The following is an 8,238-nucleotide window of genomic DNA, read 5'->3' on the forward strand; positions in this document are numbered from 1 at the left end:
GGGAAATCAAAGAAACTTTGAGATGCTATAACATGCAATTTTTAATTGCCTATTTTCATTTTTTAATAATACTTCATGAGAAACTCAAATGCAAATCACAGATACGAACATCATGTTTACATTTGGTGGTAACCGAAATGCGCATGTGACTGGTGCCACAAAACAGCAGCTGGGAATAGAACAAAACAAATCTCTAACTAGCAGTCCTGATGGAAAGACAGTTGTTACAGATGGAGCTGGACAATGTGCATCTGTTCTACAGTTAGAGGTCGCCGACCTCTTAAGGAAGATCAAACACTTTCATATAATCTATGTCATAAACGTATTATATGACTTCCATTCACCTTCTGTTCTTCCAGTTTTTTCCATCAGTATCTACTATTGTCATGCTTCTTTTTGCGTTTACAATGTTTTACTTCCAAAAATAATCAGGAAAGGGTGATTAACCAAGATACCCAGCTGACAGTGCAGCCTTATCCTGTATGTTCTTGATGTAGAGATTTTAGCAGCTAATTTAAGTGTAAGGATTCAGGAACATATAGAAAAAGAAAATAACTGTAACTATTGATGCTTACTATTTGGAAAGCAGATACTTGAGTTTAATATAAAAAGGATCATGTCGAGTGGAAATAGATTTTGGTCTGTGTATGTATATGATATATAATTCAAGGCTGGTCTAATCCAAATATCTTTCTCACTTGGGATATAGCTCCTCAACATTTTTCTCAGTTTGGGTCTTCTAACAACCACCAGGAGTCATCGTTTGTTTTTCCTCTGGTTTATGTAGAATATTAACTTAAAATCACTTTCATATCTATTTCCTTATTGTTCATCACTATAGCATTTTGATGAATGAGCAGAACAGGATAACTACTAGGATGTCCATAAACCAATAAAATAGAGTAAACATCAGACCCTGATTACGAAGCCCATTCATAAACCCCCATACTGCACCGTATTCCCCCATTCCACTACTCAGGTTTAACTCCAAGCTGAGCTCCGTTTCCTACTTATCAAGTTTAGAATTTTTCCCCTCTTGCAACTTTTGTATATTCAATAATTTTAAATGAATCCTAATCATAGTTTGAGGGAAAATTGATTAGACAGTTCAATAGCCTGCAAACTGTTCAGCGGAGTTCAAAATGAAATGAAAAATTGTGGCTATTAGATTTACTGCCTCTTCTTTTTTAAAAATATTTGATTATTTTAGTTTTATTTATTTATTTTAGCCAGGTGTACTTTTAAAATTTGATTAATTTTTAATTGGAGGATAATTATTTGCAATGTTGCATTGGTTTCTGCATATATCAACATGAATCAGCCATAGGTATACATATATCTGCACGCTCATGAATCTCCCTCCCACCTCCCACCCCATCCTACCCCTCTGGGTTGTCACAGAGCACAGGTTTGAGCTTCCTGTGTCATACAACAAATCCCCACTGGCTCTCTAATTTAAATATGGTAATGTATATGTTTCCATGTTGCTCTCTCAATTCGTCTCCCCCTCTCCTTCCCCCGCTGTGTCCACAGTTGGTTCTCTTTGTCTGCATCTCTATTCTGGCCCTGCACATAGGTTCATCAGGGCCATCTTTCTAGATTCCATATATATGCATTAATACACTATATTTGTTTTTCTCTTTCTGGCATTTCATTCTGTATAATCGTCTCTAGGTTCATCCACCTCATTATTATGGCTGAGTATTATTCCATTGTATATATGTACCACAGTTTCTTTATCCATTCATCTATTGATTCTTCTTCTTCTTTTAAATTTTACTAACGATAACTGAGAGTTACTGAGATTTGTTGATATTGTTAAAAATTTTCAATGAACAGTTTTTATGAAATGTCATTGAAATAGTGTAATTGAAAACAGTGCAATATAAACTTGGTGCTAGGAGGTGGTGAGTGGCTCCAATTTTGAGTGTTCTAGTCGAAAATCTAGTAGTGTAGTAAGGAGTAATACAGAAAAAATTTGGAAAAGAAAAAGGAAGCAATTACTTAAAAACAGATATACATGATAATAGTTATGAAACCACAGGATTATGGCTAAAATGAACAGAAGTGGTTTTAAGTTCAATCTTTGGTGAAAGTCTCTTTTGAGGCAAGAGATTTTTTTCCCTCTTTGATTCCTACTGCAAAAATGTGAAAATATTTCATGGTATCAAAAACAGATGTTCGTGAAGGAAACTGTGGTAAAGATGAGTCAACATAACCCATGTGAACTTATCCAAGGGCTGTCACAGAGAGCAGAAAAGCAATTTGGGCATCAAATAGATGCCTCCTAGAGAGTACTTATCTGAGGGACACAGTTTTCGTATCTGTGTACTAGTTTCCTAGAGTTCCTGGAACAGATTATCACTACCTGGGTGGCTTAAAAACACCAAAATTTATTCTTTCATACTCTGGGGGCTGGAAGTCCAAATCGAGGTCTTGGTGGGACTTGCTTCTTACAGGCCTTCGAGGGGAGCACCCACTCTGGGTCTTCCAGCTTTGGTGTCTGCCTGCCTTCCTTGCTACGTGATCACATGGCTCCAACTCTGCCTACTTGGTCACAAGCCACTTCTTCTCCTGTGTCTCTTCTCTTCTGAGTGTTCCTCGAAAATCTCCCTTCTGTAGAGTACATGGGGTTGCATTTAGGGATCACCTTTTTCCTAAGAGGATAAGTGCCTTCACTCAAGATCCTTTACTTAATCCCATATTTTGCCACTTAAGTGAGCATTCACAGGTTCCACAGGATTTGCTGTAGAATCTTTTGGGTCTGTCTTCTGGCCTGCATGTGTGCTAAGTCACTTCAGTTACATCTGACTCTTTGCGACCCTATGGGCTGTAGCTCACCAGGCTCCTCTGTCCATGGGATTCTGCATGCAAGAATACTGGAGTGGGTTGCTGTGCCCTCATCCAGGGGATCTTCCCAATTCAGGTATGAAACCCACATTTCTTACATCGCCTGCACTGGCAAGTGGGTTCTTTACCACTATTGACACCTGCAAAGCCCTGTTTTTTGATCTTGGATGATATATACAGTAAAACAGTATGGTAGGGCCCCTGATCTCCTCAAGTTAACCTTTGACTGGTTATTACCCACATTATCAGTAGCAAATTTTGAACACATGTAAGGATGACTTTCCTATCTGAACTTATCTAAGATATCAGACTCATTGTCACCTAGTGAACTGGGATGAAAAAGAGGATGGAGTGTCAGTATTACTCAAGCCATTAGAGCCCCATAGGTGCTGTCAGTAATGTGATTCTCCATGTTTCCTGCTCATTGAGTTGTGTTTACCACAGGGACAGAAAAAGTTAAGAGTCGGTGATTAATTATTATGCTATCTTTCTTGGAATATACAGATATTTTGGAAGAGTGGTTGAGATGAAATGTGAGCAAGTAGATGGTAAAATTAATTCATGGAGATACCTAAAGTCCAAATAGTCACATATTAGAACTGTGTGCATTTAATTATCCACATGTAAAATATCTTTGAAATGAAGATGAGAGTAAGTTACTAGCAGTGAGACACTGAGTAATATATGACAACAGGAAATTAGGGCTGAGTTCATAATGCCTGTGTACCTGATGCTTGAGAAGAATGACCAGAGTCAGAGCTGTTTTTGCCCCTTTCCAGTCCTTTCTATATGATATATTCTCTTACGCTTTGATTTCCTTTGCATGTGCTGTGGTCTGAATGTTTGTGTCCTCCCCAAACTCACTTTGAAATCCTAAGGTCCCAAGTGATTGTATTGTATTAGGAGGTGGGGCCTTTGGGAAGCGACTGCGTCATGAGGGTGGAGCTCTTATGAATAGGATTAGTGCCCTTATAAAAGGGCTCTAAAGTGCTCCCTGTGCTCTTCCACCAAGTGGGGACACAGTGAGAAGTCTGCAACCCGGAAAAGGGATAGGGCCTTCACCAGAGCCTGACCATGCTGCAACCAAAACTTGGACCTCCAGCCTCCAGAACTGTGAGAAATGTTTTCTGTTCATAAGCTTGGCTTCCCAGGTGGCTCAGTGGTAAAGAATTTACCTGCAATGAGGAGATTCAGGTTCAATCCTTGGGTTGGGATGGTCCCTTGGAGGAGGAAATGGCAACCCACTCCAGTAGTCTTGTCTGGAAAATCTCCTGGGCAGAGGAGCCTGGTGTGCTACAGTCCATGGGGTTCCAAAGAGTTGGACACAACTGAGTACATATGCACACAAGCTACCCCATCTCATCTATGGTATTTTGGGATGACAGTCCAAATGGATGAAAACTTCATGAATCAGAAATGATTCTACTCCAGTCCACATTGGTTTTTCCCTTTAAAAATGGTGTGGAATTGAGTATCAGAAGATTTGCCACTTGCTAACTGTAACCTGCAAATAATCCCTTCCCTTCTTTTGTCCTCAACGTTTTCAGCTATAAAATGGAAAACCACGTCAATATCAGTCTCGCAGTGCTAGTGTGTCTGTCAAATAAGATAACACACAGGAAGTGCACTTTAAACTGTGCTTATGTAAATAGTGTCCCAGTCTTCATATCACGTGGCCATGCTGCCTGATCTTCTGTCTTGAGCATTCAGTGTAGTGCTTGGTTATATGGTTTTATGTTGTTTAAATATATACGCATTTTTCCTTTCCACCAGGTTATTTGATGTTTAATGGCACAGACCATGTATTACATGGTGCCTATACCCACTTCTGTATAACATTCACAGTGTCACCGGGTCAGTGACAATAGCTCAGAAAATTCTTATCTGGGTAGAGATAAGAAACTTGGCTGGGGGGAGGGGGTTTGATAGTTGCCCTTTGTTCTGTGGTGAAGTTCTTATACTGTGATGTGCAAAGAAATCACTCAAGGAGCTTGTTAAAAATGACCATTCCCTGGCCCCAGCCCTGTAATAACTCTATGTTCATAGACATGGTACAAGGACAAGGAGTCTGAATTTTAAAATTACAATATAATATGACTTATTATTGTTTATATTATGTCTTTTAAAAAAGCTAACGCATCAAAAAAAAATGAAGAAAACACAGTCACAGAGCTTAAAAAAATCATGTTAGGGAATTTTTAAATAAAAATATATTTACCTCCACCATTTGAATAGGAACCTCTTTGTCTTGTTATATAATTCTGTCTGGTACAGCGCCTTATCGTTGTGTGTGTGTATCCATGACGATGTCGAGGAGGGAATCATGCCCTGACTCACGGGGTAGACACACTATCAGCTCCTTGTCTATGGCATCGTGCTCATTTTACTCTTATCTTCCCAACTGACCGTGCACCTGGGACTTTAGCAAGTTTCACAACCTTAGTGGTAGCAGTGGCCAAGCACTCCACATTGCATCCATGCAGCTGTGGTTCACTCAGAGTAGACCCTGAATTCTCTCTGTCTCTCAAAAGACTTGATTCATAGGGACGCTTTTAACTCACATCCCAGATGATCCTGAGGAAGTTCTAGAAGAAACATGGTACTAGGAGCAGACGAGAAGCCAATTATTCAGATTTCTGTTTATCAACTAAGCTCCATTTGTTGAACTAGAAGATAAGAGGAGGTTCCAAAGAAATGAAGACCTCAAAATAAAAGGGGTTCTTAGATGGCAGGAAATTGAATCTGGAGTCAGTTCACTTGAAACATGTCCCAGAAGTTTCACTCTGCAGCAGTGTTGAAGCTGGTGCTGATGTTCGGAGTAGAACACGCTGGAAGAACCAGTTTGCACTGTGTCTCAGCTCCTGTGCTTGGTGCTATATGTGGACCCTCCTTTACTCTTGGTCATCTGTTCCCATGTCCTGACCCTAGCAATGCCCTGGGGGATGTCTGATATTCATGTTGTTATGTTTCACCCAATAAGGTGAGTGATTATATACCCAACTGCTATCTCCATTCAAGAATCATTGTTGGAGATTTGGGTGTAACTAACTTAAACATTGTAGGTATAGAGCAGAGCTATTTATGAAGACAAGGGTGACAGACAGAGATTTTAGACTTAAGACAATTCCTACCAGGATTTTAAAATCTGATTTTGCATGTTACAGAGAAGTTGTTTGTTCATAAGTTGCCTCTATCAGATTTAGAATAACATGGGGGTGAAGGTCTGCCTACAGTGTGGGAGAGCTGGGTTCAATCCCTGGGTCAGGAAGATCCCCTGGAGAAGGAAATGGCAACCCACTCCAGTCTTCTTGCCTGTAAAATCCCATGGACGGAGGAACCTGGCAGGCTACAGTCCATGAAGTCGCAGAGTTGGACACGAATGAGTGACTTCCTCTGCTGTGGGTGAAGGTCAGCGTTATTTCTACCAAATGAACCTTTGCTAGTTCCTGACTGGAGTAAATGGAAATGTCAGGATACATCATCCTTTCATGTCCATGAGCTGAAGTAGGCAACCTATAGATTCATAGAGCTCTTGAATTCTTTGCTCATAGACTGACAGATGTGCCATAATGTTAATAATAGTCATTATATAGTGTGTGCCAGTTCAATGGAGACCCCGTGGACTGTAGCCCACCAGGCTCCTCTGTCCATGGAATTCTCCAGACAAGAATACTGGAGTGGGTAGTCATTCCCTTTTCCAGGGAATCTTCCTGATCCAGGGATCGAACCCAGGTCACCTGCATTACAGGGAGATTCTTTACCTTGTGAGTCACCAGGGAAACCCTGGCTAACACTTGCTATGGAGAATATCAGACTCAGGAGGTGAGAGACTGGTGTGAAGAAGATAAAAGGAAGGGGAGATAACTAACCGTAATAGAGGACTTAGTTCCCAAAGACTTTAGAACGTATTTGACTGAGACTTACATTAAATCTTGAGTTACTTGTCTGCCTGGATCGTTTTTCTGCCAGTAGGTCTTTCACTGTGTGCTTCACTCTCACTCCTTGATACACTCGTTTGCTGTAGTCTCCTGGGACTTAAGCAAATGGAATAGTAAGAATCAAATGTAGATGGTATAATTAGGTTAACCTCTCTAGGGATGTATTCAAGGGCTAATTTTTGTGATGTTATTTTCTTATTAGAATGGTAGACTTGAATTTGAAGTGGTTTAAACAGAGGTCATTTATTTAGTCCTATTGCCTGGTCTCTGATAGAAACTGATCCAAGATTTGCTTAAGTGAAAGAAACACTTCTCCTTCCTTTATACAACAGCTCCTCAAAGTGTCCTCTTTTTTGTATTCTTAATTTGCCAAGATTTACTCCTGAAAGATTATAATTTATGCTCTAATTACAAGATCAGGGATTGGATGCAACTTGAAATAATGCTTAGCATATGATGCAGAAGTTGGATTTGCATAATTCAGATTATAGAGTGACATTCTTGCTGCATCATCTTCCTACCTGATGTGGGTGAACAGGTCAATTGAACTGTTTTAAGAAGATAATGTTCTAAAGAAGGAAGTTATTTTTAATCTCTTCACGGTGCTAATCCTTAATGTATTTTTATTTTTTTAAATTAATTTATTTATTTAGTTGCAACTAGTCTTAGTTGCAGCCTGTGGGATCTACTTCCCTGATCAGGGATCGAACCTTGGCTCACCTGCATAGGAAGTGTGGAGCTTTAGCCACTGGACAACCAGGGAAGTCCCCTACTTAATGTATTTTTAATTTCTGAAGTTAAATACAAGGCTACTTGTGTTATTTCATTTGATTCACTTCACAGATGAAGAAACTGAGGTCTGGGGCTAAGTTATTTGAAAGGCTTCATAGCTGCTAGTAAACTGAGCTAGGATCCAGATTTAGGTCATATTGTAGCTAGAATTACCAAAAAATCTCCACTTTTCACTGCGATGAAATGACAGAGAGATAACAGACAATAGACAAAAATATCCCCCCGATGTTCTGAAATTGGCGCCACTCCTGCTGTAAGCAGTGACTTCATTGTCACTGAGGGTGGTCAGGCAGGGACAGAAGCACCTTTCGTCTGGAGTGTTATAGAAAGCGTTTAAGCACTGAATTAGCAGTTGGACTACAGGAATTACAAGATGTTTTCTAACTCTGAACTCCTTGTTCTATAGTAGGTTGGTTGGTTTCAATTCATTTTAGTTGAGGTGTTGCTGGCTTACCAGCACTTTCAGCAGGCACAGAATTCCGCATTAGTCTGTATGGCATAGAACCAAAAAATCTTCTCTAGTCTAGGATTGACTTATGAGTCAAATCTTATTACAAAAAGAATAAAAAGAAGGAAAGAAAGAAGAAACCCAAATCAAAATGAGAGATAGAGTGGACCGTTGGGTGAAAGAGGCTGCTGACCTGGCGATCAGTGCTTG

The sequence above is a fragment of the Bos indicus x Bos taurus genome, chromosome 15 (genome assembly GCF_003369695.1).
Source record: "Bos indicus x Bos taurus breed Angus x Brahman F1 hybrid chromosome 15, Bos_hybrid_MaternalHap_v2.0, whole genome shotgun sequence".
NCBI classification, from domain to species: Eukaryota; Metazoa; Chordata; class Mammalia; order Artiodactyla; family Bovidae; genus Bos; species Bos indicus x Bos taurus.